At 37.0% G+C, this 22,908-nt stretch overlaps 1 protein-coding gene across 1 annotated transcript in view; it reads left to right on the forward strand.

Annotated features, from left to right (window-relative positions):
* ADGRV1 (adhesion G protein-coupled receptor V1) overlaps positions 1-22,908 on the forward strand; it is a 542,990-nt gene that overhangs the window by 346,502 nt on the left and 173,580 nt on the right. The gene's annotated exons all lie outside the window — the stretch shown is intronic.

Raw genomic sequence — 22,908 nt, forward strand, 5'->3', positions numbered from 1 at the left:
GACCAGTTTGTGACATTCAGTAGTTGCCAGAAACTTGCATAAAACACCTTCCTGACACACCTAGGCATTCACAGCCATATTTAGTTTATCATTCAAGGGTCTTTAATTCCATACATTTTATATAATAGTCAAAGTAAGTATAAAGTACAGGGAGTTGGGATTTGTTTGAGACGGAAGGAAGAGAGGGAGGGAGGGAGGAGGTTGGGAGGAGGGAAGAAAGGCAGGGAGAAAGTCATGAAAGTGAACATAATAGATTTTGTATTCCTTGACATGAAGACCATAAGAAAGCTATTCAAGAATGTTTAAAGTCTTCTAGCCAATGTACAACAATAATAGCTGTGTGAAATCGGTGAAAATAATTAGAATGTTAAGTCAGATGTTTTTAATAATAGTGAAAATTAAGATTTGGTATTGACAGAACATTCCTGACACTTAAACACTCTCTTAAGGGATAGGGTAGAAATACAAGTGAAAAGTATGCTAGCCCAGAAAAAAAAATAGTCGCAAACATACTGTGTGATCACAAGGTAATGAAGAAAAGATATAAGAAATTAAGTATGGCATTATTCCAAGTGCTGTGTTCTTAGGAACATCCTCCTGGCAATCTCTTTTGGGCACAGTCAAGCAGGAAAGAAAAATTGATAACCTTTCCTCAGAGTTACTTTTCCACTTCTGGCTTCTATAGTATTGCATAAGGAATTAAGGATTATCACTAAGTTCTGTTGATATTTTATGTTTAATACTGTGTTAAAGTTCTTCAGACAATTTTAAATGTTTTTTCAAATAATTTTTAAAATTGCACAGGTAATGCTGATAAAAAGTTAAACAAAAGGGAGTCTGTTACCACAGAATGCATTAGTGTCATGGAAATGTCATTACACTTGTGATGACACACTTGTCATTGCCACTGTGGCCAGTGCATCAGCAGCATGCAGAGACCTCTTTGTCTCTAGCATCAGATTAAAGTTATACACAATTCTCCATGAACAGGTATTTTACAGACATAGATGATTTACAAGTAACCAAGATAATTCAGAGCTCAGCATTTTGTGATTTTTTTTTGAACTTAAAATATCTTGTTTTTTGTCATTGAAACTAATGTGTAAAATAGCTTACTTACCAGCTAACTTTGAAAGAAGAGAGTGTAAAACTTTTTGTGGTCAAGAGAAGCTGAGTATGTTAGAAAAAGTGAGCTATAAAAATTCACAAAAGAGATTATATTGATAATTTAGATTTCAGTGCTTTTTAGTTGAGCTTAAGACAGAGCACCATAACAACAGAAAAATTTTAATTTAAAAAAAAGTGTACTAATAACAAGATCCAATACCTTGAATACCTACTGGATTCTGCTTCAAGCTAAGATGAAATGACAGGGATCAGATTTACCCTCGAATCTGAAACAAATAAAAAATTTTAAAAATATTTTAAATTAAAAAAATGAAGTAACAGTTTTCAAGAGACTGGAGATCAGGCAGTGAAGTATAGTGATTCCTGAGGTGTGGGAAAGAAAGTGAGCTTAACAATTGTCCTGAAATACTGCCTTATGAGAGTTTCCAGCCTGTGGCAGAAGGAGGAGGAACCTGGGTGGAGTCCAGCAGACTCACAGAACTTTTGTAGCATATAGTTTGATGAATTTATATATATATATATATATATATATATATATATATATACACACACACACACACATATATGTATATATGTACATATACACACACATTTGTGTAATCAGCAGCTAGATTCACAAAGGATATTTCCAGCACTTCAGTCAATATAAGAGATAAATATAAGGTATATGATATAATATAATGTAATATATGAGGTAAACCCTTGCCTTTTTTTGTGATAAGCACTCTTCAGATTTACTCTCTTAACAATTTTCACACATAACATAAAGCACTGTTAATTATATTTACCATGTTGTACATTGCATCCCTAGTACTTATCCTATCATTGGAAGTTGGTACCTTTTGACTGCCTTCATCCAGTTCCTCATCTGCCCACCACCTGCTTCTGATAACTACAAATCTGATCTCTTTTTCTATAAGTTTGCTTGTTTTTGAAATATATTGACCTACAACGCTATGTTAGTTCCTGTTACAAAACACAGTGATTCAGTATTTCTGTGCATTTCAAAAATGGTCACCATGAGAAATCTAGTTCTGAGTCACCATTTTTATTGACTATATTTCCCACACTGTACATTTCATACATGTAACTTATTTATTTTGCAACCTCTTAATCTTCATAACCTACTTCTTTCCTCCATCCACTCCCCTCCCCTCTGGCAACCTCCTGTTTGTTCTCTGTATCTATAGTTCTGTTTCTGTTTTATGTTTGTTCATTTGTTTTGTTTTTTACATTCCACACACAAGTGAAATAATACAGTATTTGTCTTCCTCTGACTTATTTCACTCAGCCTAACATCCTCTAGGTCTATTCATGTTGTTGCAAATGGCAAGATTTCATTCTTTCTTATGGCTGAGTAATATTCCAATATATATCACATCTTTATCCATCCATCTATTGATGGGCACTTAGGTTGCTTCCATATCTTACCTATTGTAACTAATGCTGCAGTGAACAGAGGGCTGCATATATCTTTTCAAATTAGTGTTTTTGTTTTCTTTGGAAAAATACCCAGGAGTGGAATTGCTGGATCATTTGGTGATTCTATTTTTAATTTTTTGAGGAGCTTCCATACTTGCATTCCCACTAACAGTGCCCAGGTGTTCCTTTTTCTCCACATACTTGCCAACATTTGTTATTTGTGGTCTTTCTGATAGCCATTCTGACAGGTGTGAGGTAATATCTCATTGTGGTTTTGATTTGCATGTTCCTGATGATTAATGATGTTTAACATCTTTTCATGTGCCTGTTGGCTATCTAGATGTCTTCTTTGGCAAAATGTCTTTTCAGATCCTCTACCTATTTTTCAGTCAGGTTGTTTGGTTTTTTGATGTTGAGTTCTTTGTATATTTTGGTTATTAACACCTTATTGGATGTATCATTTGCAGATATTTTCTCCCATTTAGTAGGTAGCCTTTTCATTTTGTTCATAGTTTCCTTCACTGTGCAAAAGCTTTTTAGTTTGATGTAGTCCCATTTGTTTATTTTTGCTTTTGTTTCCCTTACAAATGAGGAGACACATCCAAAAATATATGACTGAGACCAGTGTCAAAGAGCTTGCCTATGTTTTTCTCTAGAAGTTTTATGGTTTCAGGTCTTATATTTATGTCTTTAATCCATTTTGAATTTATTTTTGTGCATAGTGTGAGAGAGTAGTCCAGTTTGATTCTTTTGTACATAGCTGTCAAGTTTTCCCAACACCATTTATTGAAGAGGCTGTATTTTCCCCATGTATATTCTTGCCTCCTCTGTCATAGATTCATTGTCTGTGTAAGTGTGGGTTCATTTCTGGGCTCTCTATTCTGGGCCATCCATTTTTGTATCTGTTTTTGTGCTAGTGCTGTGCTGTTTTGATGATTGTAGCTTTGTAGTGTAGTTTGAAATCAAGGGATGTGATGCCTCCAACTTTGTTCTTGTTTGTCAAGATTGTTATGGCTGTTCGGGTCTTTTATGTTTCCATACAAATTTTAGAATTATTTGTTCTAGTTTTGTGGAAAATGCTATGGGTATTTTGATAGGGATTACATTTGAATCTGTGGATTGCCTTGAATAGTATGGTCATTTTAACAATAATAATTCTTCCAATCCATGAACATGGTATATCTTTCCAGCTGTTTGTGTCATTTTCAATTTCAGGTCTTTTACCTCCTTATTTATATTTGTTCCTAGATATTTTATTCTTTTTGATGCAATTGTAAAAGGGACTGTTTTCTTAATTTCTCTTTCTGATAGTTAGTTGTTAATGTATAGAAATGCAATAGATTTCTATATTTTAATTTTGTGTCCTGCAACTTTACTGAGTTCATTGTTGAATTCTATTTTATGGTGGCATCTTTAGGATTTTCTATGTATAGCATCATGTCATCTGTAAACAGTGACAGTTTTACATCTTCCTTTCCAATTTGGATTCCTTTCATTTTTTTTTCTTGTCTGACTGTTGTATCTAGGACATCCAATACTGTGTTGAATAAAAGTGGTAAGAGTGGGCATACTCGTCTTGTTCCTGATCTTGGAGGAAATGCTTTCAGCTTTTCACCCTTGAGTATGATGTTAGCTGTGGGCTTGTCATATATAGCCTTTATTGTGGTGAGGTGTGTTCCCTCGAAACCAATTTGTTGAGAGGTTTTTATCATACATAGATGTTGAATTTTATCAAAAACTTTTCCTGCATCTATTGAGATGATCATATGTTTTCTGTTCTTCAGTTTGGTAATATGGTGTATCACATTGATTTATTTGCAAATGTTGATTCATCCTTGCATCCTTGGGATAAATCCCACTTCATCATGGTGTGTAATCCTTTTAATATATTGTATTTTGTTGAGGATATTTGTGTCTATATTCATCAATGATACTGACCTGTAATTTTCTCTCTTTTTTTTTGTGATATCTTTGTCTGGTTTTGGTATCAGAGTAATGCATTCCAGTAAGTTCAGAAGCATTCCTTTCTCTGAAGTTTTTGGAATAGTTTTAGAAAGATAGGTATTAACTCTTCTCTAAATGTTTGCTAGAATTCACCTATGAAGCCATCTGTTCCTGAACTTTTGTTTGTTGGGAGTATTTTTATCACTAATTCAGTTTCGTTATTGGTAAGTGGTATGTTCACATTTTCATTTTCTTCCTAGTTCACTCTTGAGAGATTGAACATTTCTAGGAATTTGTCCATTTCTTGTAGGCTATTTTATTGGTGTATAGTTGTTTATAGTAATCTCTTGTTTTCCTTTGTATTTCTGTGCTGTCAGTTGTAACTTCTCCTTTTTTCTGATTTTATTGATTTGGGCCCTCTGTTTTTCTTGATGAGTCTGGCTATAGGTTTATTAATTTTGTTTATCTTTTCAAAGAATGAGCTCTTAGTTTCATTGATCTTTTCTTTTGTTTTTGTAGTCTCTATTTATTTCTGCCCTGATGTTTATGATTTCTTCCCTTCTACTAACTTTGGGTTTTGTTTGTTCTTCTTTTTTCTAGTTCCTTTAGGTTTAAGGTTGTTTATTTGAGATATTTTTCTTGTTTCCTAAGATAGGCTTGTATCACCATAAACTTCCCTCTTAGAACTGCTTTTGCTGCATCCCTTAGATTTTGGATTGTTGTGGGGTTTTTTCATTTATCTCTGGTAATTTTTTATTTCTTTAGTGATCCTTGGTTGTTTCGTAGCATACTGTGTAGCCTCCATGTGTTTGTGGTTTTTGCAGGGTTTTTTTTCTTGTAGTTGATTTCTAGTCTCAAAACATTGTGGTTGGAAAAGATGCTTGATATAATTTCAGTATTCTTAAATTCACTGACACTTGCTTTGTGGTCTAGCATGTGATCTGTCCTGGAGAATGTTGCACGTGCACTTGAGAAGAATGTGTATTCTGCTGCTTTTTGATGGAATGTTCTATGTGTATATCTACTAAGTTCATTTGGTCTAATGTGTTATTTAAGGCTAGTGTTTCCTTATTGATTTTCTGACTGGATGGTCTTTCCATTGATGTAAGTGGGGTGTTAAAGTCCCCTACTATTATTGTGTTACTGTCAATTTCTCCCTTTATGTCTGTTAATATTTGCTTTATGTATTTAGGTGATCCTATGTTGGGTACATATATATTTACAATAGTTATATCTTCTTGGATTGATCCCTTGATCATTATGTAATGTCCTTTTTCTCTTGTTACAGTCTTTGTTTTAAAGTCTATTTTGTCTGATATAAGTATTGCTACCTTGGCTTTATTTGCGTTTCCATTTGCATTAATACCTTTTTGCATCTCCTCACTTTCAGTCTGTGGTGTCTTTAGATCTGAAGTGAGTCTCTTGTAGACAGCATATATAGATGGGTCTTATTTTCATATCTATTCACCCACTCTGTGCTTTTTGAGTGGAACATTTAGTCCATTTACACTTAAATTAATTATTGATAGGTACTTACCATCATTTTATTAATTGTTTGGGGTTCTTTTTTGTTCCTTTCTTCTTCTTTTGATCTCTTCCCTTGTGATTTGATGACTACTTTAGTGTTATGATAAAAGTGAGTATATAGTATACATAGTATACTATATATATTTGATTAAGTTGCTGATCTCTTAAGTTCAAATGCATTTTAACAACCCTATATTTTTACTCCCCCTGCCCATTTTTACTGTTTTTGACATCATATTTATCATCTTTTTGTTTTTTGTATTTATTAACTACTTACTATGGATACACATGAGTTTACAGTTTTGTCTTTATTCTTCCTACTAGCTTTATACATGGTTGATTTACTACCTGTACTATATATATGCCTTTAATGAAGAAGCTTTCTCTTTTGTTATTTTCATGTTTCTAGTAGTGGCCTTGTCTTTTCCTCATAGAGAAGTTTCTTTAACATCTCTTGTAAAGCTGGTTTGCTGGTATTGAATTCTTTTAGCTTTTGCTTGTCTGTAAAACTTCTGATCTTTCCATCAAATCTGAATGAAAGCCTTGCCAGGTACAATATTCTTGGTTGTAGACTTTTCCCTTTCACCTTTTTAAATATATCATGGCACTCACTTTTGACCTTCAGAGTTTCTGCTGAGGAGTCAGCTTATAGCATTATGGGAGTTCACCTGTTTGTAACTTGTTGCTTTTCCCTTGCTGCTTCTGAAATCCTCTCTTTATCTATAATTTTTACCATTTTAATTACAAGGTGTCTTGGTGGGTTGCTCTTTATCTTGATCCTGTTTGAGTCTCTTTGTGCTTCTTGGATGTGGATGTCCTTCCTAGGTTAGGGAAGTTTTCAACTGTTATGTCTTCAAATATATTCTCTGCCTCTTTCTCTTTCTCCTCCTTCTGGGACCCCTGTAATCCTAATGTTAGTACACTTGATGTCCCAAACTGTCCTTATTTTTTTAATTCTTTGTTCAGCTTCAGTGATTTCCACTACTCTGTCTTCCAACTCATTGACGCATTCCTCTGTATCATCTAACTTTTTGATTCCTTCTAGTGTATTTTTTATACCTATTATTGAATTCTTCACCTCTGTTTGGTTCTATTTTATTTACATTTTCTAACTTTTTAAAAGAACTAATAACTTTTCACTCTGTTCCTCCAATCTTCTTGCTCGTTCTTTAAGCATCTTTATGATGATTGTCTTCAACTCATTATCGGGTGGATTGCTTATCTCCATTATACTTAGTTTTTCTTCTGGAGTTTTATCTTGTTTCTTCATTTGGAACATGTTTCTATGTCACCCTATATTGTGTGACTTGCTGTTTTTATTTCTGTGTATTTGGTAGGATTGTTTCATTTCCTGATCTCAGAGAAGTGGCCTTTTGTAGGAGATGTCCTATGTGTCCTAGAAACACATTCACCTCTGGTCACCAGAGATGTATGCATTAATGGTGCCCCCTATTTGGGCTGTGTGGGTTCTTCTGTTATGGTGGGCTGCGTACTGTGGGCAGCCTGGTCAGTGTGGCTGGCCCTGTCCATTTCGTTGCCAGGCCCTGCCTTGTGAGGAGGCTTCCAGCCACTGGTGGGTGGGGCCGGGTCGTGAGGAGACTGCAGAGCCCCATGGGGTCCTGGGGCTAGTGCCATCTGGCTGGTGGGCAAAGCCAGGTACCAGAGTCTCTGGTTACAGAGCCCTGGGGGTCCCAGAGCTGGTGTCTGCCTGATGGTGGGTGAGGCCAGATATCAGGGCAGCTAGCTGAGGAGCCCAAGATATCCCAGAGCTGATGTTGGCCTGCTGGTGTGTGGGCCATGTCCTAGGTTCTCTGGCTGCAGGGCCAGGGGGCCTTGCAGCTACTTTTGTGTTGCTGGTAGGTTGGGCTGTGGCCCAGGGGGTCTCAGGGCTAGTGTCAGCTCACTGGTTGGTGGAGCTGAATTCCAGGCTCTCTGGCTTCAGAGCCTGAAGGGTCCCAGAGTTTGTGTCAACCCACTGGTGTGCAGGGCTGGTTCGTGGGCCCTCTGGTGGACAGAGCCAGGTCCTGGTTTGGCGGGGCTGGGTCCCTGTGCCAATAAGCTGGAGTGAGGTTTGCAGAATGATGCTTGCCAGAACCAGTGTTCACATGGTAGAACAAACTCCCAGAAGGAGCTGCCACAAGTGTCTATGTCTCCAGGGTGAATTTCAGTTGCTCCTGCTTCTCTGGGAGGCTCTTCAAGATCAGCAGGTGTGTCTGACTCAGGATCCTTTCAAATTATTCCTTCTACCCTGTCTCCCAGGGCATGTGAGATTTTGTGTACACCCTTTTAGTAGTGAAGTCTCTATTTACTACGGCCCTCTGGGACTGTTAAAATTAAGCACTGCTGGCCTTCAGAACCAAACATTCTGAGGTCTTTCTTCCCAGTGCAGGACCCCCTGGGCTGAGGAGCCCTGTGTGGGGCTTAGACCCCTTGCTTCTTGGGGAGAACCTCTGCAATTGTAATTATTCTCTTCCATGTGTGTTGCCCACCTGAGAGTATGCAGCTCCGCCCCTCCTTCCCATCTTGATGTTGTTCCTTCTTCCTGTCTTTAGTTGTAGAAGATCTTTTCTGCTAGTCTTCTAGCCTTTCTCATCAATAGTAACTGTGTAGATTGTTGTAATTTTGGTGTGCGCATGGGAGGAGGTGAGCTCAGGTTCTTCGTACTCCATCATCTTGGCCACTCCTCCCAGACCCACAGAGTTAAGGAGACAAGATGAGAGTCTTGGGAAACCAAGACAGTTAGAGTTTGCAGGACAGAGTACTGGAGAAGAAAAAACTATAAAAAAGAACTCTGGAGATATGCAGAGGACTTGGGGGAAAGCATTTGAAAAAAATAATGATTTAGGGCTTCCCTGGTGGTGCAGTGGTTGAGAGTCCGCCTGCCGATGCAGGGGACACGGGTTCGTGCCCTGTTCTGGGAAGATCCCACATGCCGTGGAGCGGCTAGGCCCGTGAGCCATGGCTGCTGAGCCTGCACGTCCGGAGACTGTGCTTCGCAACGGTAGAGGCCACAACAGTGAGAGGCCCGCGTACCGCAAAAAAAAAAGAAAAAAAAAAGAAAAAAGAATGATTTACAGATTTTCAAATTTGTTGAAAGTGTAAACCTACAGATTCAAGAAGTTGAAAGAACTGCAATGAATCACAAACAGAAGAAACATAAAGAAACTGTACCAAGGCACATCATGATCAAATTGCTTAAAACCAGTGATAAAGAGAAAATATTAAAAGCAACAAAAATTACAAAAAAGAAATAATTTCATATAGCAGATTTCTTGTCAGAAATCATGTAAATGAGGAGATAGTAGAAACCATGCTTAAGTACTGAAGGAGAAAAAAACCTGTTAACCAAAATATCTTTCAAAGTAAAGATGTTTTCACATATACTAAAGCTAAAATTATCACCAGATAATTTTCACAGATGTGACAACTAAAAATCAAATAACGAGATGATAGATTTTAACTTTAGCCCACAAAATAACATTAAATGCAAGTGGTCTTAAATATGCTGTTTAAATGGAGATTTTTCAAAATGAATAAAAAGCAGGGCACAGCTATATGTTGCCTGCAAGAAGCATCCTTCAAATGTAAAGCCATATATATTTAGGTTAAAAGTAAAAAGATGGGAAAAAAATTGGATTGACTGTATTAACATCAAAGTAGATATCAGAGCAAAGAATAATATAAGAGAGAAAGAAGTTTATTCCATAATAATAAAAGGGTCAGTTTGTTGAGAGGATATAGTAATTCTAAATATTCACATAATAACAGAGCTTCCAAATATACCATGTAAAACTGATAGAATTACAAGGAAAAAATGACAAATTCACAATTACAGTTGGTAATTTAAAGACCTCTCTTTAATAACTGAAAGAAAAAGACCCAGAAAATCAGGAAGAATATAGAATATCTTTAAAATGTTATCATACAACTTCACCTAATTGAGATTTATAGAACACTTCACCCAGCAACACTAGAATATACATTTTTATCAAGTGCACGTGGAATATAGGCTAGTAAATTTAAAATGATTAAAGTCATACAGAATGTGTCCTGTGACTACAATGGAACTAAATTAGAAATCAACAACAGAAAGATTGATGGAACATCCTCAAATATTTGGAAACTAAATAGCTTACTTTAAAATAATTCATAGGTCAAAAAAGAAATCAGTATGAAAATTTCAGAGTATTTTGAACTGAATGAAAGTGAAAACACAATATAAAAAAATTTGAAGGATTCTGTTAAAGCAGTATTAAGAGGAAATTTAAAGAACTAAATGCCTATATTAAGAAATATATGATTGCATAAAAAGAAAAACAATTTTTAAACTCAAAATAAATAATAAATAAATGATAAAGAGGAGAACAGAAATTACTGAAATAGAAAGAAGGAAAACAATATAGAAAATCAGTGAAACCAAGATCCAGTTCTTTAAGAAGATCAATAAAAGTATCAACCTTTAGCCAGAATGATCGGGGAATAAAAGAAAGTAGATCCAAATTACCAATATGAGGAAAGAGAGAAATGACATCACTACAGGAAAGATCTTAAAAAGATAATAAGGAAATATCATACATGACTTTACATCAATAGATTTGCCAGTCGTGGTGAAATAGACAAATTTTTTAAAAGACACAAATTACCAAAATTCATTGAAGAAGAAATAGATTACCTGAATATCTCTATGTCTATTAAAGAAGTTGAATTTATATTTAATTTCTTCCCACAAAGAAAATTATAGTCCAAAGGTGGTTTTACTGGTTTTAAAGGTGGTTTTACTGGTAAATTTTCTCAAACATTTAAGGAAGAAAAAATACCAATTCTACACAAATTCTTTAAGAAAATGTAAAAGGAGGAAATGATTCCCAACTTACTCTCTGAAGCCAATGTTATCCTGATACCAAAATGAAACAAAGATATTAAAAGAAAAGAAAACTATCAACCAATGTTCCTTATGAACATTGATACAGACATTCTTAATACAATTTTAGCAAATCAAAAGGTTACTACATCACAGTAAAGTGATAACTATCCGAGTAATGAAAGGTTGGTCTAATATTCAAGTCTCAATCAATGTAATTTATCATTAACAAACAAAAATAGAGTGATATTTTTCAATATCTTAATAGAGAAATAGCTTTGTCAAAATTCAATATCTATTTCTGATAAAAACTCCCAACAAAGGAGGAATAGAAGGGGGAACTTTCTCAACCTGATAAGGGCATCTACAGAAAAAAAAACATAGCTAACCTCATACTTGTTTTAATTTATTGGGGCTTCCATTACAAAATCACAGACCAGATGGTTTAAATAGCAGAAATTTATTCTCTCACAGTTCTAGAGTCTGAAGTCTGAGATCAAGGTATTGACAAGGTTGATTTCATTTTGACCCCTCTTTTCTTGCTTTTTAGATGTTCATCTTTCTCCTTTGTCTTCATATGATTTTTTTCCTCTGTGTGTCTGGATTGCTGTATCCAAAATTTTCACTTCTTATAAGGACACCATTCATATTGGGTTAGGTCCCACCCTCAAGACCTCATTTTAACTTAATTACCTCTTTAATGACATCATATTTGAATATAATTACATTCTGAGATACTGGACTTTGGTACTTGGACATATGCATTTTGGGAGGACACAGTTCAGCTCATAAAAATACTTATGGTGAAAAACCAAATGTTTAGCCTTAAGATGAGAAGTAAAACAAGGATGTTCATTTTCACCACCTTTGTGTGTATATATACACTGTATCTGTATTTGTATCTATCTACCTGTCTGTCTATCTATTCGTCTGTCTATATCCAGTGAGTATAGTAAGGCAAGAAAAAGAACTTAAAGCCATTCTGATTTTAAAAAATAAGTAAAATTGCCTTTATTCAGAGATCCTTTATGTAGAAAATATAACGTTTTCTACAGAAGAACTATTCAAGCTAGTTAAGTGTGTTCTATAAGTTTGCAGAATATATATACAAAATCAATATGCAATCAATATTTACAATCAATACAATATATAAAATCAATACACAAAATTAATTCATATGTATAGTCAATATACTAGCAATGAACAATCAGAAATTAAAGCTTAATGAAATACCATTTATAATAACAGCAAAATATAAAATACTGAGGGATGAATATTTTTTTAAATATATGAAGGACATGTGCATGGAAAATTATGGAACACTCCTGAGAGAAATTAGAAAAGACCTAAATAAATGGAAGGATAAAATGTTCATAAGCCTCAAGAGTCAATATTGTTAACATGTCAATTCTCCCCAGATTGAGATTCAACAGAGTCCCAATCAGAACCCCAGCAGGACTTTTTTGTAGCAATTGAATACCTGGTTCTAAAATTCATATGGAGGGGCTTCCCTGGTGGCACAGTGCTTGAGAGTCCGCCTGCCGATGCAGGGGACACAGGTTCGTGCCCCGGTCCGGGAAGATCCCACATGCCGCGGAGCGGCTGGGCCCGTGAGCCATGGCCGCTGAGCCTGCGTGTCCGGAGCCTGTGCTCCACAGCGGGAGAGGCCACGGCAGTGAGAGGCCCGCGTACCGCAAAAAAAATAATAAAGTAAAAAAATAAAATTCATATGGAATGCAAATGACTTGTAATAATCCGAACAACTTTGAAAAAGAAGAAACTAGAGTCTAGTACTACCTGTTTTCAAGAATTACAGCTACAGTAATCAAGATGACATAGTATTGTGTAAACATAGACAAACTGATGAATGGAAAAGATTAGAGAGTTTAGAAATAGATCCCCATGTATATAGGAAAATATGCAAAGATAATTCAGTAGAGAAAGGGTAGTGTTTCAAATAAATTACACTGAAAAAAGTGGTTATCCACCTGCAAAACAAAAAGCTTTGGACCATACTTTGCATTGTATTCAGAATAGCTCAAAATTAATCAAAGACCTAATTTTAAAACAAAAACTGTAAAACTTCTAGGAAACATATGAGAAAACCTTTGTGAATTTGAATTCGGCAAATTTTCCTTAGATATGATACCAAAAGTATAATCTATAAAAGGTCAAAAATGTATGACACAATTCCTAATTGGGTTTCATCCATGTTAAAAAGTTGTTTTTCAAAAGGCAGTGTTTAGAGAATGAGAACACAAGTCACAGACTTGGAGAAAATATTTTCACACAAGTATCTGATGAAAGACTTTTATCATAAATATAGAAAGTACTCATAAAACTCAATCACAGAAAAACAAACCAACTTTAAAAGTGGGCAAAAGAGTTAAGTGGGAATTTCTTCAAAGAAGAGATATGGATTGCAAATAAACACATGAAAAAATGATCAACATCATTGCTGATTAGGAAAATGCAAATTAAAACCACACTGAGGAACTTCTGTGTACCTATTAGAAAGGCTAAAAATTTAAAAGCTAGCCATTACAAGTTTTAGTGAGAATGTGGAATAACTGGATACATACATTTCTTATGGGAATGTAAAATATTACAGCCACTTTGGGAAAATAATTGATCAGTTTCTTAAAATATTAAATACACACTTACCATATGATCCAGCTATTCCTCTCCTAGGTATTTACTCAAGATAAATGAAAGCATATGTCCATACAAAGACTTGTACGTTCATAGCAGCTTTCTTTGTAAAAGCCCAAAACTGGAAACAACCCAAATACACATCAGCAGGTGAAAGGATATGTAATTAGAACACTATTCAACAATAAAAAGAGAATGAACCATTGATACATTATTTTGGATGAATTTCAAAATAATTATGCTAAATGAAATAAACTAGAGAAAAAAGTACCTATGATTCCATTTGCGTGCAATTCTAGTAAATGAAACTAATGTATAGTGACAGAAAACAGGTTGTCTGGGGAAGTGAGGAGTGGTGGTGGTGTGGGGGGGTGCTGCAAAGGTCATGATGAAGCTTTGGGGATGAGGTATACATTAATTATCTTCCTTGTGAGGATGGTTTCACGGGAGTATCTATGTGTCAAAATCATACACTTCAGATATGTGCCATTATGTATTGTCTGTCAATCATACTTCAATAAAGCTTTTTAAAATAGCACTTACTATGCTCAAAATCATGATAGGGTCTGTACGGGATACTGAATACTTGCTATGTTTTCCTTCTTAAAAAAAATGTAGTTCAAAATAATAATACTAGAGAATACGATTGAATTGTTGCCTTTAAGGAGTTGACAGTTTTCCAAGAGATTAAGGCTGATTTTTGTATAAGAATTGGGAGAACTGGGTAGGAAAATCAATCCTTATGTTAATAAAATCCTGTTTTAAAAGTTCAGAGGAAGGAAGAATTATTTATGATTAAAAACAATAGCCGTATATTCATGACAGAGTTGACATTTCAACCACACCTTGAAAAATGGACCTTCAACAGAGAAAGATAAGAAACAATTCTAGAAACACAGAAGACAAAGAACAAAGGCAAAGCGTTGAGAGATGATGGAACGTGTTTTAGGGAATGGCAGTCAATGCAGTTAGAGTAGCAGGTTTGGAGTATGCAGGGTCCTGTGGAAGGTAAGCTTAGGAAGAGAAGGTGGGGCAGATGGGACTTGTAGACAAAGCCACTGCAATTCTGTTTCTTTGAATATTTCTTTGACTTCCACAAGCAGAACTACTCAGTCTTGACTTTGCATTCCCCTGATATTTTACCCCATATTCTGTTACAACACCTGTTAAATTTTATTGCATCATGTGTGTGTCTGGCTTCACCCATACGCACTCTCCTATTAGAAAGGACAACATTTGGCCCATTATAAATACTCGACAACACGTGCTGTTAACACTCTAAAAAATAGGAAAGTCTAGGAGTCAGTCATGATCAAAGTAGGCAGGTGGAATTTGAACTGCTCCTGTAAAAACTGAGTAGGTTTTGGGTAAGATGGAGAGTAGAGAGAAGAGCATTTCATAGAGAGAGGAGTGAGAATGTCCATAGTAAAGTGTGGAGGAGGGGTGGGGAGTGTATATTAAGGAGTACGGAGAATTGAGGTTTATAGGAAAACCAGTTTTTATTATTTGTTATTATTTAGCCCAAGTAAGAAGAGACATGTGCTATATTTTTTTATGTTTTTATATCTGTATTACAGTTTTGTCCAGCAGTAAATAGTATATAATGTTGTCTCTTGTGTCTAAAATTTTTTAATAGATCTTTATTGGAGCATAACTGCTTCACAATACTGTGTTAGCTTCTGTTGTACACCAAAGTGAATCAGCCATATGCATACATATGTCCCCATATCCCCTCCCTCTTGAGGCTCCCTCCCATCCTCCCTATCCCACCCCCTAGGTCATCGCAAAGCACGGAGCTGATCTCCCTGTGCTATGCCGCTGCTTCCCACTAGCTATTTTATGTTCGGTAGTGTACATGTGTTGATGCTACTCTCACTTCGCCCCAGCTTCCCCCTCCCATGCCGTGTCCTCAGGTCCATTCTCTATGTCTACATCTTTATTCCTGCCCTGCAACTAGGTTCATCAGTACCATTTTTTTTTTATTCCATATGTATGCGTTAGCATACAGTATTTGTTTTTCTCTTTCTGACTTACTTCACTCTGTATGACAGACTCTAGGTCCATCCACCTCACTACAAATAACTCAGTTTCGTTTCTTTTTATGGCTGAGTAATATTGCATTGTATATATGTGCCACGTCTTCTTTATCCATTCATCTGCCGATGGACATTTAGGTTGGTTCCATGTTCTGGCTATTGTAAATAGTGCTGCAGTGAATATTGTGCTACATGTCTCTTTTTGAATTATGGTTTTCTCAAGATATATGCCCAGTAATGAGATTGCTGGGTCATACAGTAGTTCTATTTTCAGTTTTTTAAGGAACCTACATACTGTTTTCCATTGTGGCTGTATCAATTTACATTCCCACCAACAGTGCAGGAGGGTTCCCTTTTCACCACACGCTTTCCAGCATTTATTGTTTCTAGCTTTTTTGATAATGGCCATTCTGACCAGCGTGAGGTGATACCTCATTGTAGTTTTGATTTGCATTTCTCTAATAATTAGTGATGTTGAGCATCTTTTCATGTGCCTCTTGGCCATCTGTATGTCTTCCTTGGTGAAATGTTTATTTAGGTCTTCTGCCCATTTTCTAATTGGATTGTTTGTCTTTTTGATATTGAGCTCCATGAGCTGTTTGTATATTTTGGAGATTAATCCTTTGTCTGTTGTTTCATTTGCAAATATTTTATCCCATTCTGAGGCTTGTCTTTTTGTCTTGTTTATGGTTTCCTTTGCTGTGCAAAAGCTTTTAAGTTTAGTTAAGTTCCATTTGTTTATTTTGTTTTTATTTCCATTTCTCTAGGAGGTGGGTCAAAAAACATCTTGCTGTGGTTTGTGTCAAACAGTGTTTTTCCTATGTTTTCCTCTAAGAGTTTTATAGTGTCTGGTCTTACATTTAGGTCTTTAATCCATTTGGAGTTTATTTTTGTGTATGGTGTTAGGGAGTGTTCTGATGTCATTCTTTTACATGTAGCTGTCCAGTTTTCCCAATACCACTTATTGAAGAGACAGTCTTTTCTCCATTGTATATCTTTGCCTCCTTTGTCATAAATTAGGTGACCATAGGTGCATGGGTTTATCTCTGGGCATTCTTCCCTGTACCATTGATCTATATTTCTGTTTTTGTGCCAGACCATACTGTTTTGATTGCTGTAGCTTCGTGGTATAGTTTGATATCAGGGAGCCTGATTCCTCCAACTCCATTTTTCTTTCTCAAGATTTTGTTGGCTATTTGGGGTCTTTTGTGTTTCAATACGAATCGTAAACTTTTTTGTTCTAATTCTGTGGAGAATACCATTGGTAGTTTGATAGGGATTGCATTGAATCTGTAGATTGCTTTGGGTAGTATCGTCATTTTTACAATATTAATTCTTCCCATCCAAGAACATGGTATATTTCTCCATCTGTTTATGTCATCTTTGATTTCTTTCATCAGTGTTTTATAGTTTTCTTAGTACAAGTTTTTCACCTCCTTAGGCAGGTTTATTCCTAGGTATTTTATTCTTTTTGTTGCAATGGTAAATGGGATTGTTTCCTTAATTTCTCTTTCTGAGCTTTTGTTGTTGGTGTATGGGAATGCCAGAGATTTCTGTGCATTAATTTTGTATCCTGCAGCCTTACCAAATTCATTGATTAGTTCTTGTAGTTTTCTGGTGTCATCTTTAGGATTTTTTATGTATAGTATCATGTCATCAGCAAACAGTGACAGTTTTACTTCTTCTTTTCCAACTTGTATCCCTTTTATTTCTTTTTCTTCTCTGATTGCCGTGGCTAGGACTTCCAAAACTGTGTTGAATAGGAGTGGTGAGATTGGACATCCTTGTCTTGTTCCTGATCTTAGTGGAAATGCTTTTAGTTTTTCACCATTGAGTATGATGCTTGCTCTGGGTTTGTCATATATGGTCTTTATTATGTTGAGGTAGGTTCCCTCTCTGTTCATTTTCTGGAGAGTTTTTATCATAAATGGTGTTGAATTTTGTCAAAAGCTTTTCCTGCATCTGTTGAGATGATCATATGTTTTTTTTTCCTTAATTTGTTAATGTGGTGTATCACATTGATTGATTTGTGTATATTGAAGAAACCTTGCATCCCTGGGATAAATCCCACTTGATCATGGTGTGTGATCCTTTTAATGTGTTGTTGGATTCTGTTTGCTAGTGTTTTTTTCAGGAGTTTTGCATCTATGTTCATCAGTGATATTGGTCTATAATTTTCTTTTTCTGTGACATCATTTTCTGGTTTTGGTATCAGGGTGATGGTGGCTTCCTAGAATGAATTTGGGAGTGTTCCTCCCTCTGCAATTGTTTCGAAGAGTTTGAGAAGGATCAGTGTTAGCTCTTCTCTAAATGTTTGATAGAATTCGCCTGTGAAGCCATCTGGTTCTGGACCTTTGTTTGTTGGAAGATTTTTAAATAAGATTTCAATTTCATTACTTGTGATAGGTCTGTTAATATTTTCTAAGTCTTCCTGGTTCAGTCTTGGAAAATTGTACCTTTCCAAGAATTTGTCCATTTCTTCATGGTTGTCCATTTTATTGGCATATAGTTGTTTCTAATAGTCTTTTATAATCCTTTGTATTTCTGTGGTGTCAGTTGTGATTTCTCCATTTTAATTTCTAATTTTATTGATTTGAGCCCTCTCCCTCTTTTTCTTGATGAGTCTGGCTAAAGCTTTATCACTTTTGTTTATGTTCTCAAAGAACCAGCTTTTAGTTTTATTGATCTTTGCTATTGTTGTCTTTGTTTCTATTTCATTTATTTCTGCTCTGATCTTTCTGATTTCTTTCCTTCTCCTGACTTCGGGTTTTCTTTGTTCTTCTTTCTCTACTTGTTTTAAGTGTAGGGTTGCATTGTTTATTTGAGATTTTTCTTGTTTCTTGTTGTGAGATTGAATTGCTGTAAACTTCCCTCAGAACTGCTTTTGCTGCATCTTATAGGTTTTGGGTCGTCCTGTTTTCGTTGTCATTTGTTTCTATATTTTTTTTATTCTTTGATTTCTTCAGTGATCTCTTGGTTATTTAGTAGTGCACTGTTTAGCCTCCATGTATTTGTGTTTTTTACAGTTATTTTCCTGCAGTTAATTTCCAATCTCATAGTGTTGTGGTCAAAAAAGGTATTTGATACAATATCAGTTTTCTTAAATTTTCCAAGGCTTGATTTGTGCCCCAAGATGTGATCTATCCTGAAAAATGTTCCATGTGCACTTGAGAAGAAAGTGTATTCTGCCGCTTTCGGGTAGAATGTCCTGTAAATATCAATTAAGTCTATCTGGTCTATTGTGTCATTTAAAGCTTGTGTTTCCTTATTTATTTTCATTTTGGATGATCTGTCCATTGATGAAAGTGGGGTGTTAAAGTCCCTTACTATTACTGTGTTACTGTCGATTTCTCCTTTCGTGGTTGTTAGCATTTGCCTTATGTATTGAGGTGCTCCTATGTTGGGTGCATAAACATTTATAATTGTTATATCTTCTTGGATTGATCCCTTGATCATTATGTAGTGTCCTTCCTTGTCTCTTGTAACATTCTTTATTTTAAAGTCTATTTTTATCTAATATGAGTATTGCTACTCCAGCTTTTTTTGATTTCCATTTGCATGGAAAATATCGTTTTCCATTCCCTCACTTTCAGTCTGTATATGTCCCTAGGTCTAAAGTGGGTCTCTTGTAGACAGCATATATATGGGTGTTGTTTTTGTATCCATTCAGCCAGTCTGTGTCTTTTGGTTGGAGCATTTAGTCTATTTACATTCAAGGTTATTGTCAATATGTATGTTCCTATTACCATTTTCTTAATTTTGGGGGGTTTGTTTTTGTGGGTCTTTTTCTTCTCTTGTTTTTCCCGCCTAGAGAGTTTTCTTTAGCATTTGTTGTAAAGCTCGTTTGGTGGTGCGGAATTCTCTTAGCTTTTGCTTGTCTGAAAAGCTTTCGATTTCTCCATCGAATCTGAATGAGATCCTTGCTGGGTAGAGTAATCTTGGATGTAGGTTTTTCTCTTTCATCACTTGAAGTATATCCTGACTCTCGCTTCTGGCCTGCAGAGTTTCTGCTGAAAAATCAGCTGATAACCTTATGGGGATTCCTTGGTATATTATTTTTTGTTTTTCCCTTGCTGCTTTTAATATTTTGTCTTTGAATTTAATTTTTGTTGGTTTGATTAATATGTGTCTTGGTGTGTTTTTCCCTAGGGTTTATCCTGTATGGGACTCTCTGTGCTTCTTGGACTTGGGTGACTATTTCCTTTCCCATGTTAGGGATGTTTTCGACTATAATCTCTTCAAATATTTTCTCAGACCCCTTCTTTTTCTCTTCTTCTTCTGGGACCCCTGTAATTTGAATGTTGGTGCATTTAGTGTTGTCCCAGAGGTCTCTGAGATTGTCGTCAATTCTTTTCATTCTTTTTTCTTTATTCTGCTCCTTAGCAGTTACTTCCAGTATTTTGTCTTCCAGCTCACTTATTCGTTCTTTTGCCTGAGTTATTCTGTTATTGATTCCTTCTAATGTATTTTTCATTTCAGTTATTGTGTTGTTCATCTCTGTTTGTTCTTTAGTTCTTCTAGATCATTGTTAAACATTTCTTGTATTTTCTCAATTCGTGCCTCCATCTATTTCTGAGATTCTGGATCATCTTTACGCCATTACTCTGAATTCTTTTTCAGGTAGACTGCCTATTTCGTCTTCAGTTATTTGTTCTTGTAGGTTTTTAACTTGCTCCTTCTCCTTCATCTGTGACATAATTTTTTGTCGTGTCTTTTTTTTTTTTTTATGAGTGTGATTGTGTTCCTGTCTTACTGGTTGTTTGGCCTGAGGCTTCCAACACTGGAGTTTGTAGCCTGTTGGGTAGAGCTGGGTCTTCATGCTGAGATGAGGACCTCCATGAGACCTCCCTCCAATGAATATTCCCTGGGGTCTGAGGTTCTCTGTTAGTCTAGTGGTTCAGACTTGGAGCTACCACCCTGCCCGACCCCTGGCTCATGAACCAAGATCCTGTAAGCCACATGGGGTGGAAAAAAAAAAAAGAACAATAACAAAGTTAAAAAAATATATTAGACTAGGAAACTAACAGGTATGTTAGAAAGAATATAAAAGTAAAACTATAGATGAATCAACAACTGGAAGGTATAACAGTATCACAATAGTAAAAAAAGAGGAGGAGGGAAAAGAAAAAAAATGGGGGGGGTGGCCTTTGGCTGTGGAGGGTGGGGCCTAAGCAAGGGTGAGGTTTGGGCCTGGGCAGGGCCTATGCTTCGGACCCACAGGGCTGGAAGAGGCCCTGGGGGCTGTGAGGGGTGGGGCTTAGGCTCAATGGAACAGAAGGGGCCCAGGCTTGCCCCTCACTCCTGGTCTCAGAGGGCGGGAGACTTCACCTGGGAGCCCAGCAGGCTTCCTGGGCTCAACTGGGTGGGGCAAATGCCCTCCTCTCTGTTCCTGACCCTCCAGTCCAGAGGGCCTCTTCCACCTGCCTCTCCTGTTCTCCCCTTGGCCTCCTTCCTATGCCCCCAGGACCAATGCGGCTGGGCGCAGTGGGGGGTCTTGGAGGGCAGGGGACTGGCCTGGGAGCTCAACAGGCTCTCTGGGCCCAAGTGGATGGGGGAAACGCCTTCCGCTCCTCTCCCGCTCCTCTCCCGCTCCTCTGGGAGGGCCCCTCCCGTCTGCCTCTCCTGATCTCTCCGGTCTCCCTCTTATGCCCCCAAGACCCACATGGCCTGCACAGGACTTTGGAGGGAGTGTGCCAGCCTGGGAATTCAGCAGGCTCCCTGGGCCCGAGTGGGCGGGGCGATTGCCCTCCACTCCTCTCCCTCTTCTGGATGGCTCCACATGCCTGCCTCTCCTGATATCCCCGGCCTCAGGGATGCTGATCCTGTCTGGCTTCCACTTCTTCTCCCCACCTCAGTCCCCCCACATCCTATTGGTTCACTTGGGGGTTCCTCCCGTCTCCTTGGGTGTCAGGGTACCCCACCAGCGGCCGGCTCGCACCCTAGTTGTGGAAAGACGCTAACTCTGCATCTTCCCACACCGCCGTCTTGACTCTGCCCCATATACATATATATGTATATATATATTTTTTTTTTTTTTTTTTCGGTGCACGAGCCTCTCACTGTTGTGGCTTCTCCCGTTGCGGAGCACAGGCTCCAGACGCGCAGGCTCAGCGGCCATGGCTCACAGGCCTAGCCACTCTGCAACATGTGAGATCTTCCCGGACCGGGGCACGGACCTATGTCCCCTGCATTGGCAGGCAGACTCTCAACCACTGCGCCACCAGGGAAGCCCTGCCCCGTATATATTTTAAATGAAAAAAAAATTAGGTATTTCCTCCCTTGGTTATTATAGTAGAGCTCTAATCAACCAGAAGAAGAAAGAATTTTACAAGTTGTTAACAAAATATATCAGATACTCTCTTCTGGAAATATATATATATATATTTTTTTTTTGGTTAAGACGTACATATATTATATCAATATAGAATTAAGAGTAGTATTATATTTGCCACGGGCATTATGTTCTATTGCCATTGTGAACCTGTGGTGGCCCATGGGTTAAAAAAGATTGAGAAACAATGAACCAGAATTTCGGCACTTTGAGACAGGGCTCACACTGGATGAGCTTGGTGGGCAGCAGTGTGATGTTCTAGAAAGAACGCTGGCCTCTCAAATCAGAACACCAGGATTTGAATCCCACTTTAAAATTTGTTCAGTGACCCTTGAACAAGTTAGTTCCCCTATCAGACCTTCTTGCATCATTAATTAAATTGGGATAAAACAATAATGACTTCACGTCATTAATATGTGGCACGTCTGCACGCACACACATGGACAACAAAAAAAACCAAGAAAACGTGTAGCACCATGCTGGTACATGGTACCCAAGTTTCTGCCATAACATTCTTCATCTTGCATAGGTGGCATAATGCTCTGTAGGTAGTAGGTATGCCAACACTTGCTTACTGAATGAATCAACACACGAATGACTGAGAACCATTGAAAATTTCCTTGCTTTCTGTTATGGTGTTCAACTTAGTGTATCCAGAGAACTGACTGAAAATAACCTTTTTCCTGATCATCTCTAGGTGTTTGAGTAAAAAAGCAACGGTAAAACTTCCTGTCTTCCTTGGTTATGTACCTTAAGAATATGTGAACTAAATCCCCATGACACGTAATCTCTGGTTCTCCAAGTATTCTTAGCTCATCCCTGTTGTAGTAATGTGTATTGAGAGCTCAGCCTTGTCTTGCTTACCAGCCTTCTCCCATACAGAGAGAAGCATTTCTCATATTTCAGAGAACATTCTGGAAGAATGTTCATAGTTTACAAAAGTATTTATGTAACCGGTCTTATGATTTAGAAAAAGAGATTAAAACGTAATAAAATATGAAGAAACC

The sequence above is a fragment of the Phocoena phocoena genome, chromosome 3 (assembly GCF_963924675.1).
Source record: "Phocoena phocoena chromosome 3, mPhoPho1.1, whole genome shotgun sequence".
Lineage (NCBI taxonomy): Eukaryota > Metazoa > Chordata > Mammalia > Artiodactyla > Phocoenidae > Phocoena > Phocoena phocoena.